The sequence below is a fragment of the Paroedura picta genome, chromosome 9 (assembly GCF_049243985.1).
Source record: "Paroedura picta isolate Pp20150507F chromosome 9, Ppicta_v3.0, whole genome shotgun sequence".
Taxonomy (NCBI): domain Eukaryota; kingdom Metazoa; phylum Chordata; class Lepidosauria; order Squamata; family Gekkonidae; genus Paroedura; species Paroedura picta.
In genome coordinates this window covers 56,486,908-56,503,844 of record NC_135377.1, presented here as the reverse complement: position 1 = coordinate 56,503,844, position 16,937 = coordinate 56,486,908, and positions in this window count along the sequence as shown.

The following is a 16,937-nucleotide window of genomic DNA, read 5'->3' as shown; positions in this document are numbered from 1 at the left end:
TGTTGTGCTACTTCAGAAAAACATGGCTAACCACTTGATTATTCTATTCCAGGTATCTTGTGAAAAATGGGCTGCTTTCATGTCACATCTGAGAGCGAGTTTGACATATTTGTCTTGGTACTAGTTTTGGTTCTATAAACATTAAATATTGCCACCCACAAAGGGGGGATGGGGAGAGAATTCAGTGGTTCGAATACTGAAGCAATGTCCAGTAGTTCTGCGGACAGTGGAATCAACAAAGTGAAAAGCCTCCAGGTAAAGTCTAGCAAATATATCCATTTAATTTTAGAATCCCATTAGGTTTTAAAGCAGATGGTTTGTTCCTTGGCTGCTGGTTCATATTTTTATACAAAGGAGCTAGGATACAAATAATGGTGACACCAGCTGCAGGAGCCCAGGGGAAGCTGAGACTTGCTTTTGTTGGTCTTCTCCCCCAGTCCGACTGCTTTTTAAGCCAAGAAGAATTTGAGAAAAGGTTTAAGGCACTGTGTGTGAGAGGGAGGAAGGAGAGGAGAGGGCTGTTCAAAGAAAGGAACAAATCCAATGAACAAACATGCATTAGCACCTTGCGTGAACCTATGCAGCTTTTCAGATCCTAGCCAATATCTTCAAGCTTCCTTCTGTGTGGTACAGCTGATTCACTTCAACAAGTTTTTGGACAACTTTCTTTTGTGTTGCCCAGTAAACCTGCAATATTTCTGTGAAACTGTGTTGTCTGAAGACAGTGTGGAATGGGATTCTACAGGCACTCCATTTGATTGTTGAACGTTGTCTCCCTCTTACATTATCTGATCATGCACCACATTTATAAATATGAGAATAACTTGGTCTCCAAAGGATCAGCCTTAAGGTTGGTAATCAATTTTAAGACCATTCCGGATACGCTGCATGACATCACCAACCTCCCATGTCCAGCCAGCAAACTGCTCGCTACATCCGCCATTTTAAAGCGCTAGTTGGGGAATCGCATAAAGTGGATTCACCAAACTAAAAGTGTTTCCCCCCAGCAGGCCACCAGCAAAAGAAAGATATGGAGGCAAAGAAGCGCTACATCCACCTCCAGTGGCCCACCCTTGCACCCACCTCTGTGCTGCCCTAGCCGGGCACACGCAGGGTTAGTGCAAAGGCAAGCACAGTTACCGAGTCAAGCAAGTTCAAAGCGTGTAGCAGAGAGTAGTCAAAAGTCCAGTCCGGGTCTTATCAGTGGATGAAGTCCAAAGGAGAACCGAAAGAGTTGTCGTTATCTTTACCAAGGTCCAGCCGGGAATCTGTGGAGCGTTCAATCAAAGCGTAATCTAGTCTAACATGGCTTCTCTCTTGACACTGATAGACCCATCTGGAGAGCATAAAAGCATGGAATGACAAAATAGCTTAGAAAGGATATCATGCCAGTATTATCAACCAGTTCCTCTATGATTTAAGAGTGAAGAACTGCCTTTCAGTACAACCTTGCTGGATACGGGGATCTACAGGAAGAGTAATTCAAACTGGCTTTAACAAAAGTAATATCTTGGTTAGCTTGACTTGAAAGATGTCAACAACATTGTGCCCAAAAACTTTCTTGTAGACTCATTTGCCTTTGGTTGTGAGAAGGTGTATCCAGACTGTAGATTCATCTGTGATATGCTATGGATCATATTATTAATCATATTATTAATCATATTATTAAAAAACCTACAGGACTAAATCAGAAGTTGGATCCAACCAGCTTTTCTGCTTGTAAAAAAGGAAAGGGTGCGTGTCAAGGAGTCCTAGATTCAACCCCATGGAACCCCAGGGCTACTGTGCACTGTGGTAAAAATATATGAAATTTGTTTAAATACTTAAATAATGAATTGATTTCCAGGAAACACAAAACCTTAAAGCCTTAGAACTGAAAAGAAAGAAGCTAGCTTTTCTAATATATTAATACCTAGTATTTGACGGCACATTCTGTATACGTGCAAGCTGGAACAGGCCTGTTACTATTCACATTAACCCTTGGGAGAACACAGGGGTGCTTTGCTTCACAAGGACCAATAATGCACGGGACAGGAAATCTGGGATGGTGGCAGCAGAGCAGCCCTAATTGTGCATGACGCTGCTGCCACCCCAGCCTTGGCCCAGTGCAACACCCCGGAAGACCCGCGGCAAGCGAATGCGGAATTTTCCATGTTCCCTGGGATGCTGCGGGTGCGAGTGGGTGCTGGGTCAGGCCAGCACCATGCATAATCTGCAGAGCCGGGCCTTTTGGCCTGGCCCTTTTCCCCAACCTATGGTGTCCCTGCAGAAACACTGCATACCCCTGTCAGCTCTGTGGAGCTGGCTAGGGAGTCCCCCCACCCCCATCTTGGAGGGAAAGTGGCATGCTGCTTCCTGCCATTGTGTGGTGGAACCCCCATTCCCCCTGCTCCACCCCCCCCCCCCGCTGCTGCCTCCAGACAGCGTGCCAGGCTTTCCAGCCCAGGCATTTTGCATGTGCGCTATGCTGGGGCAGCCCACTTACTCTGGGGGATTCCCTCCCCCATGATTACATAGGAAGCACCAGGGCATGGCTGCTGCCGTGTATAAGGGCTCAAGGGATTCCACTTTTCTCACCTAAAAAGCTGTGCTGTGGAACATTGAACCTGTGTAGATAAACCCATTTGGAATGGGTAGAAAGACTTAGTTGAAAAACTGGGTGGATCCAACCTGATAAAACTAGACTAACAGTATAGTGGTGTTGTGATGCTGAGTCTTCATAACCTGTCAAAGGAGAAGTCTACTGGCCCAAACAGCATTGAACATTGTGGGATTTGCTGCTTTTGTACCATATGATGAAAACAGTGGTTGAAACGTGGAACCATATTGGGATAAATGTAGTGATTATAACCTCCGTACAAGTTAGATGTAGCAGAAGCTTTGCTAACTCAAAACCTGAGATATGTTGGCCCCGTTAAGCAAAATAAACCGTACTTCCCTCCTGAAATATAGCCACATCCTTCACAGAATCACTGTCATCAGTATTTAGTTTTGACAGAGGATGTACACTGGTTTCATATACTGGTTCCCAAGATATGCAAAGCTGGTTGTATGCACAAACCAGACATAGAATTTGTATATGTCTCACCACCACATATTACTGGGGTAGGAAAAAAAATACTCCAGATAGAAATAGTGTTACATTAGATCTTTTTGTTAATGTTTGTGTTAGTCTTCTAGTATCTTAGGTTATCATAGGTTCAAAACATTGTTTTTGTTTCTTCAAACTGAAAGAAAAAATCTTTTAATCTCCAGATGTTTTGGCGTTGTCACATCAGTGATTTCTGCCACCACTATCATTATTAGCTTTGTGGGACAATTTCTATCTGAACATACAATAGAATTTGGCTTGCAGTAGACATTATACCCCAATAGGTGTATTTTTTTAAATGAAATTTATTGAGGATTAAAAGGATAGGACATTTTTCTAGACATTTTTGGCAACCCTTCCCACATTCCACCCCTTAAAAATTCCCCTGGACACAATAATTCTCTAGTTTATTTTTAGAAAGCAAGTTTCAAAGTCTTAATTTTGTTCCCCCCATAACAGATTACATTATCTTTTGGAAGTGTGCAAAAACTGCTTACCCAATCACAACAGAGAAAGAAGAAAAAGAAAGATTTTTAAAGCTTTTATTACAGAGACTAGAAATTAAGCCCGCTGTAGCTGTAGCTAAAGAACAGCGGGTGCTAGTGAATTTGGAGGAATACAGAAGGAAAAGAAGGTAGAAGAGGGAAAGAGGGATGGGAGTGAGAAAGGAGGGGAGGGGTGGGTGAAGGGATGGGTAGAAGGGGGAAAGGAAGGAGGGCATAAAGGCAGAAAGACAGGAAGGGGGAGATAGAGGAAGTGAGAGGGAGAGATAGAGAGGCAGGAAGTAGATAGAGAAATAGAGGAAGTCAAGAAGAGAGGAAGGAAGAAGGAAGGAAGGCCGGCAGGGAGGTAGGTGAACTGGGATTGGAGGGGGAAAGGAGGCGGGTTGCAAAGTGTCCGTCGGGGGGAGTGGCAAAGGGGGTGCAAATGGAGGGGTTGCACGGGAAGAGCGTGGGGTAGAGAGGGGTGGGTGCATACTTGCACGGATCACGTGGGTGCCTGTGTGGGGGGGTTAGGGTAAGATGGTGATGGGTGGGTTAGCGGCTGGGGAGGGAGCATGGCGGCGACTTCTGCGGGTGGGTGGGTTGTTGGGAAGGGGGAAAGCGGTGTGGAACGGTAGCAGTTCGGGGGCGAATTGGGGGGGGGGCAAAGAGCAGGGTGGGTGAGTGGGTGTGGGGGGGCATCCCCCTCCCCAGGCAAGGTCTCTGCTTCGCCGCCGGGAAAGGAGCAGGGCTGCCGCGTCTGCGAACCATCTGTGCGGGCAGTCCAGGGCTGTGCGTGTCTCCCCATTGGTCACTTGGCCCCCGAGTGGCACTCTGAGGAGCCACGCCCTTTCTCTGCCCACACAGCCCTTAGAGCTTTATTTTTACCGCTCTGCGGAGTGGTTTACAGATTATTAATATTCCCACATGTATCATCTAATCTTGCTTCCATAAGGGATTGTTCTGAAGCATTTTGTCTTTCTGAACTTTAAAAAAAAAAAGACCAAATACCTTAGCAACGCAGTAATGCTTATCCTTTCAAGACTGAGATAAACGCCCTCTGCTGACTAAATATTGAACTATAGGCTTATATATGTGTAGTCTAAGGGCATTTCCGTACATTGGTAAATATAGTGTTACAGCAGCTGAGTGTCGTATTGCTAAATATTATTGCGCCTCGCAGCCACTCCCTACCTTTTTTCTGTTTCGTTCTAGGCGGCCGTCTTTTCACACTTCTCACCCTCCACAACTGCTGCTGGAAATGGCGGAAAAGAGCAACATGCTTTACACGTGACTCTGTTCTGCCTGTCAATCAAGCCAGGCAGCTGATCCCCTTTCCCCATGTTTTAAAGGTCCTGCGATGCCCGCTATCTTTTTTTAAAATAACACTTCTCCGTTTAAACGCCTATGCATAGATGCACAGTGCTTTTTGAATGCCACCCCTTATGGAATCACAAATGTTTAGATACTTTTCAATATTAATCTCATTCGGGTTTTTTTTTTGGGGGGGGACTTCAGAGAGGCATGCTTTGTGTCACAACTTTGGAAAAAAATACTTTATTTCTGGAAACGCCTGCACACTTGTGCGCCTACTTGTTGCTCCAGGCTGCTCTCCATTTTTAAAGTGGAGGTGGATGCGAGGATGGGACCTTGGAGGCAGAGGTAGCACTTCTTCACCTCCATACATTTCTTTGGCTGGTGGCCTGCTGGTTGTCCGCTGGGGGATAGCGCTTCTTACATTATTGAATCCACATTTTGGGATTCACCAACTTGCGCTTTAAAATGGCGGATATAGCGAGCAATTTGCTGGCTGGATGTGGGAGGTTGGTGATGTCATGCAGAGTGCCTGAAATATAGTGTCTTCAGAGGATAAATATGACGCTAAAATTATAGCATGCAGAAAAGCCCCATGAATGTGCTACATTGGTAGCAATGGTTCTGACCGTTCAAAAACAAAATAATATCATACAAAAGCAGTTAGGGGAGTAAGACAGGATTTCTTTTGTGCAATGCCAAGTTAAACATGCCAAACAACACTTCATATACCTCCAATATTCATTATATCAATATTTCTATCACAGATTATTTAATAGTAACATGGCAAACTTTTCATGGCTTTCTTGAGCAGCCACCAAATGCCATCTTCTAAATCTTGATTGAGTTGGGATGTTACTTATCTGTTTTGCCATATCCTGTGTTGCAATTGTTACAAATAGAAAACAAAGGGGTGGGAAAGTTACGTTGTAGCAGTCAGTCCTCATTAAATGTTTATGAAAAAAATGTTTTACAGCAAATACATTAGATAAAGGTAAAAGTGCTGAGAATCCTATTTGAATTTTAATCTGAAAATAATGAGAAACATTTGAATGCTTCATTCTGTCATTAATTATTCCAAACACTTTCTTTTCTATATGTCAACTGTAATTAAAAGTAAATTTGATTTGCAAATGAGGCATGGATTCTTTCCTCTTAATAATGGGTTTCCAAGGTAGGAGCACACAACCAGATGCACCTTGGGCAGTAGGAATGTCTCTTCCCTCCCCTTTGACACTGCAAGGTGTTCATTTGTAAGATTTCAATCTCGCTTTTCTACTTCAGAAATTACTCAGGGAAGCTTTGGAAATTATGTTTGATACCTGGGGTGTTTCTGAACAGATTGCAATGCTTGCATGAGTGCTTGCATGAGTGCTTGCATGGCTATGTATGGCTGGAGAAAGAAGAAAGGCACAGTGATCTGGACAACCATCCTTGCACTGAAAGATGTTTGTTAGATTGTGGCCATATTGTCACACTTTGTGGCCCAAATAAAATTATAGGAAACCTTATGACTGGATTGTCTTGGCAATATTGGACAGTGTGACATCTCTTCGTACCAAGCATATGAGGGGCAGTAGAGGAAGGAAGATGGAGAGATGAGATCCTTTTGTATCCTTTCCCTTTTCTGTTCTGCTGCTATCTCTTTGGTACCCTGATTGGTATTCTTAAGGATTTCCTCCCTTCAAGTTCCCTCCTACTCTCTTTTCAACCTCCTAAAGGGCAGTTCGTGCTCTCTGAATCTCTCTGCATGTCATAGACCATTTCCACAGTTGTGATTTGCCAGTGCGTTCTCACCACACTGAGTTCTGTATGCAGGTCCCGAATTTGCACGTTGAATTCTCCATATGTGTTTTTTTCTGGCACTGGCCAGGAGTCCATTCGGGGCTTGAATTCTGCACTTCCGTCTGGAGAGTGGGCGTTCCTGCCTCCTGCCCTGCCTTTCCTCCCTTTTTTAAAAACTGAGAATGTGCAATAACACAATTGCCTCCTACTGCGATCATAACAGGAAAATGCCCTCCCTTCCCCCCCCCCAACTTGTTCTTGAATCTCCTAGCTGCTGCCACTGCCACCAGTGGAAAGGGTGAGCGGGCACCTGGGAGGCAAGGGCAGCAAAGGGCTGGGAGAAAAGTGAGCATGGCTGCAATAATGAGCTCATGCTGTAAAATAAAGGTTAAAAGAAATGCACCGCCTCCCTGTCCCTTGATTCCCATGGCACTCAAATCACTCAAGCAAGAGGGAGGGATTCTTGCATTGATGCGTGCTCAGTGACTATGCATCCAAGATCACAAAGCCATTAGAAAAATGTTTTCCTGAATGAAATTTACAAAGTTCTTCATTGCATAAGGTCTGTTTAGTTGCTGGAGGGGGAGGGACAGGGGGAGGCAGGGCGTGTACATGTGGTGCTTCTGTTACTGCAGATTAAGATTGTAATGCGAACATGTTCAAAATTTAAAAAAATATGGTGGGGAGGGGAGGGGAAGAGGAGGTGGGTGGGAGGATAGGCAGGCTATTGGTTGGGGTTGAAACATAATCCTTTGAGGTGGGAATAGAGGAGAAAGCCAACTCAGGTCTTTTGGGCTTCCACTTTAGGTAACCACAAATTCCCTCCCAGGGGACAGGGAGGAATCTGGTTTTACTAGCATTTGCAAACCACAGGTTAAACAAGGAGCATATTTGGAGCAGTGTCTAAATCACAGAATTTTTTAGTGAAATGCTTATGATTCCGTGGAGTATTAAGATGGCCAATGTGTCATTTTTTGCAGGGGTGGAAACAGTTGTAGTTCAGCATTCTAGCTGTTTTGCCTTTCTTTTTGCTACTGGATTCCGATTTCACTTTCCTATCACACTAAAGGTTGTTTTTAAACAGTAAGGAGTCTCTTTTCTTTTCTTAAAGCAACAAACCTCATACCTTTATCCTAAAGCAGCCACCCCCTTTACACTTGCATTCAGCCGGCTCCTGCTAAGAGTTCACACAGGAAAATCCAGTTATGACTGATTGCTATAGCACAATGGTAGTCATTTCCAGTGATGCATGGATGCTTCTGCAGGGCTGTCAGATGTATTAAAAATTGTGGGACTTGCTTATACTTACTGTGTTTGAACTTGAGAAACACAGTTACGAAACACTGCTAAGTTTTTGATTAAATTACATTGAGTGAGGGACAACTGGAGTCTGAGTTCCAGCCTACAGGTTTTAGAAATCCCTAGGCATGTGGCTTATGATATTGCAGTAGGATGACTGAATTGGATACTGTGCTGCACAAGCGATTTCACAACACCTATGCACCCATAGCCCCTGAAAAGGGTACAGTTTTGAGGTGCTGCTAATATAAGGTTGCCATCCCCAGGGTGGGAAATTCCTGGAGACTTGGGGTCGGGGGTGGGAGGGCAAGTTTTGGGGAGGGGAAAGCTGATTATTATACCGACGAGTTCAGCCTCCAAAGCTGCCATTTTCTCCAGGTGAACGGGCTCTGTTGCCTGGGGATCAGTTGTAATAACAGCCACCACCTGGAGGGTAGCTACCCAGCATCCTGGTGTAATAGTGGCACTTAAATCAAATGGAACACAAACTGGTGAAAGCATGCCATCAACTGGTGAGTTTAAAAAGCAAGTGAATTTATGATTGTAATGCAGCAAAACACACCCACCCACCCCTGCAGATGGTAAAATGTGAGAGGGTGTAATATGCGAATCCTGCTTTAATTCTGGATGCAATTAATGATGGAACAGCAATAATTTTATTTCACAGTATAGCCCCAGCATGGAATCACCCTTTGAATAAAAAATGGTTTGCCTTTGAGGTACCAGAAAATTCCTGTTAGTTTTTGTTTCTCTTCCAGGACATTGAGAAAGAAAACTGAAATGAAATGCAACATGAAAGCTGATTAGCTGTAACAATCCAAAAGCCTGATCCTTGGATCGTAAGGATCTCTGTGGGGTTTGCTCCCAAGTATCTTTAAACTGCTCAGGAAACAGTATACATATTTGGTTAAGGGCTAAGTGGGTGGAGAGTTGGCATAGCCAGTCCGGGTGAGGGCCCAATCGGGACGCATCACCTGGACTGGCCATGTCCACTCCTGCCCGCCCACCCAGCCAGCCAGGGGCTCTCTGCCACCAGTGGTGGCAGTTTGCCCCAGACGCTCCCCAGGGCACATGTAAGTGCCCTGGGGTAGGGGGAAGGGAGGGCCCGCGGGGAGCAGTGTAGGCCCCGTAGGCCCGCAGCTGGGGAGGGAAGAGGCTGCACCAGGGAGGGAGGGCCCTGGGGAATCCACGGCTTTACCGGGGAGGGAGGGGGCTGGGTATGGCTTCCCTCTGGCCCCAGAACACACCTGCAGCCTCCCTCGGCCATTGGGGGTGCTTGCCGCTGGGGGGGGGCCCTTTGAAAGCCCATTCTTATGAATGGGAGTTGAAACCTAGTGTGTCCATAAAGATGAAGGGCACTCAGATAAAAAAAAAAACTCTTCTGCCCTTTTGATTTCAGTGGGACAGTTTAATCCACCGCACCAAATTCTAAACTCTGCTAAATTTAGATTCCTTTTTCCCAAAGCAAATTTCCACATTGTCACACTTCTGCAATTTTATAGAGAAATGCCTGTATATCAGTGATGTCAGGTGCCTGTCATAACATTTATGATGTTATAAAATGGAGCCATGACCAGGAAGTCCTTTATGAGAACAACTTTTTTTTTTACTGCATTTGCAGAGCACACTTTAAGTTCCCTTGCAATAGGGAGCTAAGTAAAAAAAAAACCCAAAACACCCAGAACCTCAGATGCCTGGGAGGCATACAGAGGAAAAGGTTTTGTTAAAAGAATCAACTGAAGGGCAGTTGGTCAAGCAAAGAATCAAAAGGGCTTGGAGAATTTTAGTTTAAACTGAGCCGCTTCAGAGATTAATGACTCTATCAAACAGGCTTCCTCACAACTTGTTGGTCTGGATGGGAAACAAAATTAGCTAGGACACAAGGTGTCCTAAAAGGATTTGTTATGATTAATCCTCTTGCGGAAAGGACTCTGGAAGGAACTATCGAAATTCACCCTAGACAGCATACCTGAGGAACATGATAGACTTTCTCTAGCAGGGAATCTGACAGACCATCAGCAGTGCCCTTCTAGTAAAAGAAGGGAGCTATAAACTCTGTGGTAGAAACAGTAAAATATGTTTCTCTGCCTAGATGACTCTTATCAATCAAATAAAAAAAAATGCTGGCCAGTATATGGATTTTTGTTGGTGGTGAAGATTTATTTTCTTCTTTACTCCCAGCTAGCTGGAAGCCATCCTGAATTTTGATAGAGGTTGAAAGGACTGGACCAAGATGACAAGGAGAATAAAATGAAAGTATGCTAATGATGAGGAATATAAGAAGAAGGTTTTTAAAAAAATCACAGGTCAAAGAATAAGGGCAAAACCAGACGCAACATTGGGAATTTAGTGAATAGACCTTTCAACATTTTTAAAAGTAGTAATAGAAGAAGAGATGCTTTTTTTAATACCCTGGTTTCACTACTCAAAGGAGTCCCAAATGTTAATGTTGCTATGTTAGCTATGTTATATCTGTTATGAATTTTATGCAACTGCTGTTACTACTGTTGTTCATTTGATATTACTCTGAATTATAATGTGCTTACCTTCTTGTTTTCTGTGTTATACATAAACCACCCTGAGCCACAGGGAGAGAGCGGTATATAAATATATAATAAATAAATCTAAATAAATAAAGTGGCTTACAAATACTTACCCCTTCCTTTGTCCAAAACAGATACCCTGTGAGCAGGCATGGCTTAAATTGCCACAATTGTGGCAGGAGCAGTCGGACTTGGGGTGTAAGGGCCCCCAACAGTGGTGAAAATTGTCACTCCGGGTGTCCTTGCAGAAGGGAAAGGGGGGAGAACAGAGGCTACAGCCCTGATCCATGGAAGGAAGCCACTGTGTGGGGCCCCTGGAAATGCAGGGTCTGTAGCATGTGCTACACAGATAAGCCGGCCTTGCCTGTGAAGTATTTGGGGTTGAGGGAGCTCAACTACTCTGTGAGAACAGTTCTAAGAGAACTGTAACTAGCCTAAAGTCACCCAGCTGGCTGCAGTGGAGGAGTGGGGAATTAAATCTCCAGATTAGAGTCAGCTGCTCTTTATCACTATATCACACTGGCTCTCAAGTAGCTGGCACATATGAACTCAGTTAGGTTTGGGACTCCATCATGAAGGGGAAGCACACAGATTCTTGCATGGTTGTAGGGAAGCTTACCTCTCATGCTCCTGATCTGTATGCTATTATGTCTGGTCCTTTCACAGGATTCCTAGTGTCACATCTGGTTTGGCCTGAAGACATGAAGCCTTTAACACCCTTGTTTTATATGTTGTGAACTCTGATTCACACATACTTATGTCATACCACAGTTAAACATTATCTGTTGCTGTTGTTGTTCACTGGCCTAGTTGATACAAACCAGGCATTTTCAGATCTCATTAACACAAGGGAACATGAGGATGTTCATGTGCTTAGGCTAGGCAAATTGTATGGTTGTTCTCATTTGAGTTTTGATTTAATGCAGCTCTGTGGATATAAGTGCTACCGGACTTGCTAAATGGAACATCTGAATCTGTGCTATCTGTTACTGACCCAATCACATTTTTGCAGAGCCCATTGACTCTATTAGTTAGTTGCACTATTCTTTTTCCAACTCAGGCATAAAATAGATGCCACAAACTGGAACTAGTTGACTTTCATGTTTGGGATGGTTTGCTGGCAGCCAGTTAGGCAATAAAACATTACAACATTTGTATATCAGATTGCACATTAGTAGTGTTAGTAATACATGATGGGAATAGAGGGATGGCAGATACTCTCAGTTTATGAGTGGATAAAGCCATTTTGGAACCTGTGCTTAGGAAGTGAGCTCAATTGTTGCAGCTTGGAATTATGGCATGGCTTCAGTCCAAGATGGCCTCCATCTGGTTCTACAGATGCACACAATAAAGAGGAATGATTTGCGTTTTTCAAACCAATTTCAGAAAGGTTATTTGACTGCCAGTGGTATGGAGTTTAGTACAAAACAAAAGCAGGGCATTAGAACTACATTTTTATCCAAAACAAGCGATAGTGTTGTGTGGGAAAAAAATGCAATGGGCTCTAGCAAATTGTTTGGGGACAGGATGTGAACTCCTGTGCTAATCATCCCCCAAATGTCTTGCCTCTCATCCCAGGGCTTTGAACCAATTGCCTCCTGTTTAAGAAGTGAGTCATCTGTCAGTACAGAAAGATAAAGAGCATATCAAAGGATCCAGTCCAGATCCGCCCTTCGCACACGTGACTTCCCCCATGGCACATTTCTGGTGGTTGTAGGTTTCGGGAGAAACCCAGTTCTATAGGTCTTAGTCAATTAAAAAGATACACAATCTGCTCGGTGGGTTGTACCATTGATGAGCTACCCAGGGCACACCATGGGGGAAGTGGCTCCCACACCATCGTGAAAGACCTGTATGTCAAATGCAGTAGACATTCCCGCTGGCCGTATGGTGAAAAGAATCGCCTGACTGCAGGGGCTAGACTTGGGTTCCGTGCTATGATTTACCACAGCACAATCTGAACATTCAAGTCTGACCTAATATTGGTGGAAACAAATGTACTGAATCTCACTTAAATTCTCAAGTAAATCCATTGTTTTAGTGGAGCTATTACATTGTGCCAAAGTGCACAGTTATAACATTGCTGTAGGCTGTAATAACACATTTAGACTGATAGATGTCTCAGTGTTTATTTAGAAGGCTCAATACAGTTTTGTTAGACTTGTGGTTGCTTCTCTGAAAAATAGTCCATTCTGGTTGCATACGGCAATTTAGTACTGCTCAGTAATGTGGCTGTCCTGCTTTTATGTTTTTTATGTTATTATAGCATGGTCTCTCTTGTCTTTAGCCAGTTCGTATTGCTTGATTTTGCATGAGGAATGAAGTGTATCATTTTTTTAAATCCCCAAAATACCATGCCTTTGAAAATAGCAGGAACACAAAATCCCAAGTGTTGGAGACTTTACATGTGATGAGGACACATCCAACAAATGGTTCCTGTACACATTTAACATTTTCTTCCAAGCCCTTAGAATAGAATAGAATTTGTAAGGGGCCTTCAGGGTCATCTAGTCCAACCCCCTGCACAATGCAGGATCTCACAACTACCTGTTCACGCACGGTGACCTTGTTTTTTTAAATTGCTATCCAATCTTTCCACCATTTGTGGCATTAAAAACAGCGTGACATTATCCGTTACATTCTCTCTTTCCCTTTTCTGACTTCTAGGAACTCTAAATCAGACACCAAGCTATGAGAAAAATCGTGTTTGCAACAAGAACGAATGTGGCATAGTGGTTAAGAGCAGCAGACTGTAATCTGGAGAACCAGGTTTGATTCCCCACTCCTCCACATGTAGCCAATTAGGTGACCCTGAGCTAGTCACAGTACTCTTAGAGCTGTTCTCACAAAGCAGTTCTGTTAGAGCTCCCTCAACCACAGCTACTTGACAGGGTGTCTCTTATGGGAAGATCAAGGTGTTTGTCAGTCGCTTTGGGGCTCCTTTAGGTAGTGATAAGCAGAATATTAAAAAAAAAAACATCTCTTCTTCCTCTTCTCTCACGGGCAACTCACCATGTAGGGCTTTTTCCCCAGGTAGATTCTATGGAGTGTCAATGCAGATATTTTCTAAATAAATACAGTACCTTGAAACATACTAGACCAGGGGTAGTCAAACTGCGGCCCTCCAGATGTCCATGGACTACAATTCCCAGGAGCCCCTGCCAGCGAATGCTTCTGGGAATTGTAGTCCATGGACATATGGAGGGCCGCAGTTTGACTACCCCTGTACTAGACAGTCCTTGCCATTTTGGCAAGTTGGCAAATTTTGATTCTGTACCAGTAAACCAATTTCCTTACACTTCCATAAACTGCTGGCAAGTTAGCGAACTACTGTGTCTTGGATATGATTCTACATGCTTGGAATCCCCTGTATAAGGGAATAGGTAATGAAGGAGAAAGTTTAATCCAGCCTAGAAATCAATCGAGGAGTCTTCACGAAGCCAGCTTGCCGGTGTTTAATTCTGATAAATTGATTTTGCAGCTATGAACTGCTTCATCAGAGAAGAAAAAAGCACAGGGTTTTGATTGTGCTAGCAGAGTCACATTGCAGAAAGGGCAAAGCTTATATAAAAAAAAGCATTACAGCTGCTGTGATCACTAATGTGCGGAGACAGGGTCGTTATCACAAGGGATAAATATATTACACAACACTGTATACTGAGCCAGCCAACTTGGGGTGGTATCTCACATTAATCCGGAAGTTAGTTATGCTTACTTTAAACTAGGCTCTTGGCAAGCTTTAAACAACTAATTTATCCCACCTGCTGCACTAGTCATTTATAACTAGAATAAATATTAATCAGGGTCTAAGCAGCTATTTCGGTCCTCCCAGAATAAGAACCAAAGATGATATCTTTTAATGGCCTCACTTGCCTGTACATTTACTATGTATGTGCTTTGATGCTGCCTCTCTTCCCTGGGGGGCCAGGTGGCAAACACAGTTCCCCTTGCATTGTCATCCTTGCAAGATATATTATGCTGCAAGTGACTGGTTTGCCAAGTGACTATTTGAACCTGGCTCTCATTGTTCACAATAAGACTGTTGCCTAGCCCCCCCATCAATATCAGGTATGGGTGCACCCTTTGGTTCAAACAGACCAGACGCATAAAACAGCACCTTCCAGCAATCTCCTGACTTTAAAATGCGGGGAACATGAGGATCAAAATGTCCCCAAAACGTTTTATGTTTCATGATAACACAGGGCCAGGGAAATTGCATCTCTTTTCACATTAAAGGCTCTTTGATCAAAGAACTGAAAGGCAACACATGCATACTCTCTCTAGGTTTTTTTTTTTTTTTTAAGTTTCACACTTTTTCAACAGATCTCCTTTGCACCTATGTTTCCAGAAGGAATGGACCTGAAGTCAATTTTGCAGTCTTTTAAGTTTGTTGTGCTTTTAAAGGGGCCACCCACATCTGCCCCACCGTCATCTCCTTTTTCTGAGGCGCTGCCATTTTTACTGGTAGCAAGTGACATTTTTTTGAAAACATTACTGACGTCAATTATTGTGATAGAACTCCCACTGAATTTCTCAGTGAACAAGGCTTATTTATTTGTTTTATGTCATTAGATTTATAAGCCACAGTTCTCAGTTGGCAGGCTTGCCACAGCTAACATCAAAATTTCAAATACGTATATAGAAACAAAAAAGTATCTTACAATCAAACCCTCCCAGCCCTCCCTATCCCCCAACTGCCAATACCCAAAAAGAAAATGTGACCCAGTTGGGGAATAATGGGGAACAGTCTAGGAGGAGGGGCCTCTGATGTCCCCCTCAACCAAAGGCCTGGCAGAAGAGCTCCATCTTACAGGCCCTGTGGAACTGAATTAGTCACTGCAGCTCTTCTGGGAGCTCATTCCACCAGGCTGGGGCCAGGGCCCAAAAGGCTGAGATCAGGTGAACCTCATGCAGTCCAGGGATCACCAAGCTGCTGGTATTTGCAAAGTGAAGCACCCTGAGAGGGGCATAGGGAGTAAGGCGGTCCTTCAGATACTTACTCTGAAGTGTGCACAGGGTCCCTAGGCAGTCCTCTGATTAAATGCTTTTTTAATCTCTAGCACTATTTCTATCTCAAAGAACCTCAGAAAGCAATGCAGTCAAGGTATAATAAACAGAAATTGGAGGTCAGTTTAGAATGCACACTAGGGAAGGCAGTGCAGGAGGTCTAGCAGTGGGGCCAGAACTCCTAAAGCCCTCCCACTGTTGTCCTCCCCCCTCCCCCAAGCACCAAGAACACTGCACACCCCTGGCCCAGACATAGTGCTCCACCTGTATGTTGTGGCTAATAGCTACTGGTGGATTTCTGCTCTATGCTTAACTAGTTTAGAATTGAACTGTTAAGTGATGCAGTTTGCCATAAACCCCACTAGATGGCAATACTCTCCGGCAATACTCAAACCATTTGGTAGAGATTACACCATCCCTCAGTTTTCAGATGAATAGTCTAAAGAGTGAGCTGAAAAGATGGATGACTGCAACCTCTTACAAGTAGAAAACATTTTTGTCACCATTTTGGCATTATTAAAAAGTGTTTTAATTTTCAGTGATATATCAAGGAGGGAGAAAGTGTTTTACCGATTTGGCAAAAAGACAAATGATGCTCAAACAGGATTTGCTTGTCCTCCATAATGTTAGCATGCAGACTGATCTCACCCTATAATCCCTAATCAGTTGGAATCGCCACCTGAGAGGCATTCCCACTCTCTACGTTGGCTTTGTTTCCCACAGCAATGCTTGTCAGACAGGTAAATTTCCCTGGCTACAGCGACCTTATTGCGAACCTTAAATCTTCTTGGAAGAGTGAGACTGACAGAAGATTTAAGGAAAGTGCACAGAGTGAACAAGATGACATTGCGATGTTCGTAACCAAGCAAATTTCACTCAATGATTCCTCTGTCCTGGCCAATGTTCTTGTTTTGTATTTTAACACTAGTTTTGTCTTTATGATATACATTCTTTGGGAGTGGAGGGATTAATTTTAGTGATTTTAAATGTAATCTTATCATGTACATGTGATTTTATCATGTATGTATGGAAGCCAGCACCTTGGTGGCCTTTGTAAAGGTGGAAAAGAAGGCAGTGGGGGCACTTTTGTAAGCTGAGCAGAATCAGTGCCACTGCAAACCCAACAGGACTAAGATCAAGCCAGGAAAATGCTTTTGGGCAGAGGTCATCAAATGTCTACTGCTCTACAATCTCTCCAGTTAGGGAGATAGTGTTGCAAAGAATCCCAAGCACCTTATATCCAAACCCCAGAGGAATCACAATAAAAATATGGGCCTTCATTCAGCCAAGGCACTCAGAGATCCAGGATGGCTTAGAGATTCCCAAGTCCACCTAACACTCAAACCCCAGCAAGAAATAGATTACAGTCAGGAAGGAATAAATTAATGTGCTCTGCTAGTCCACTTTTCAAAAGTT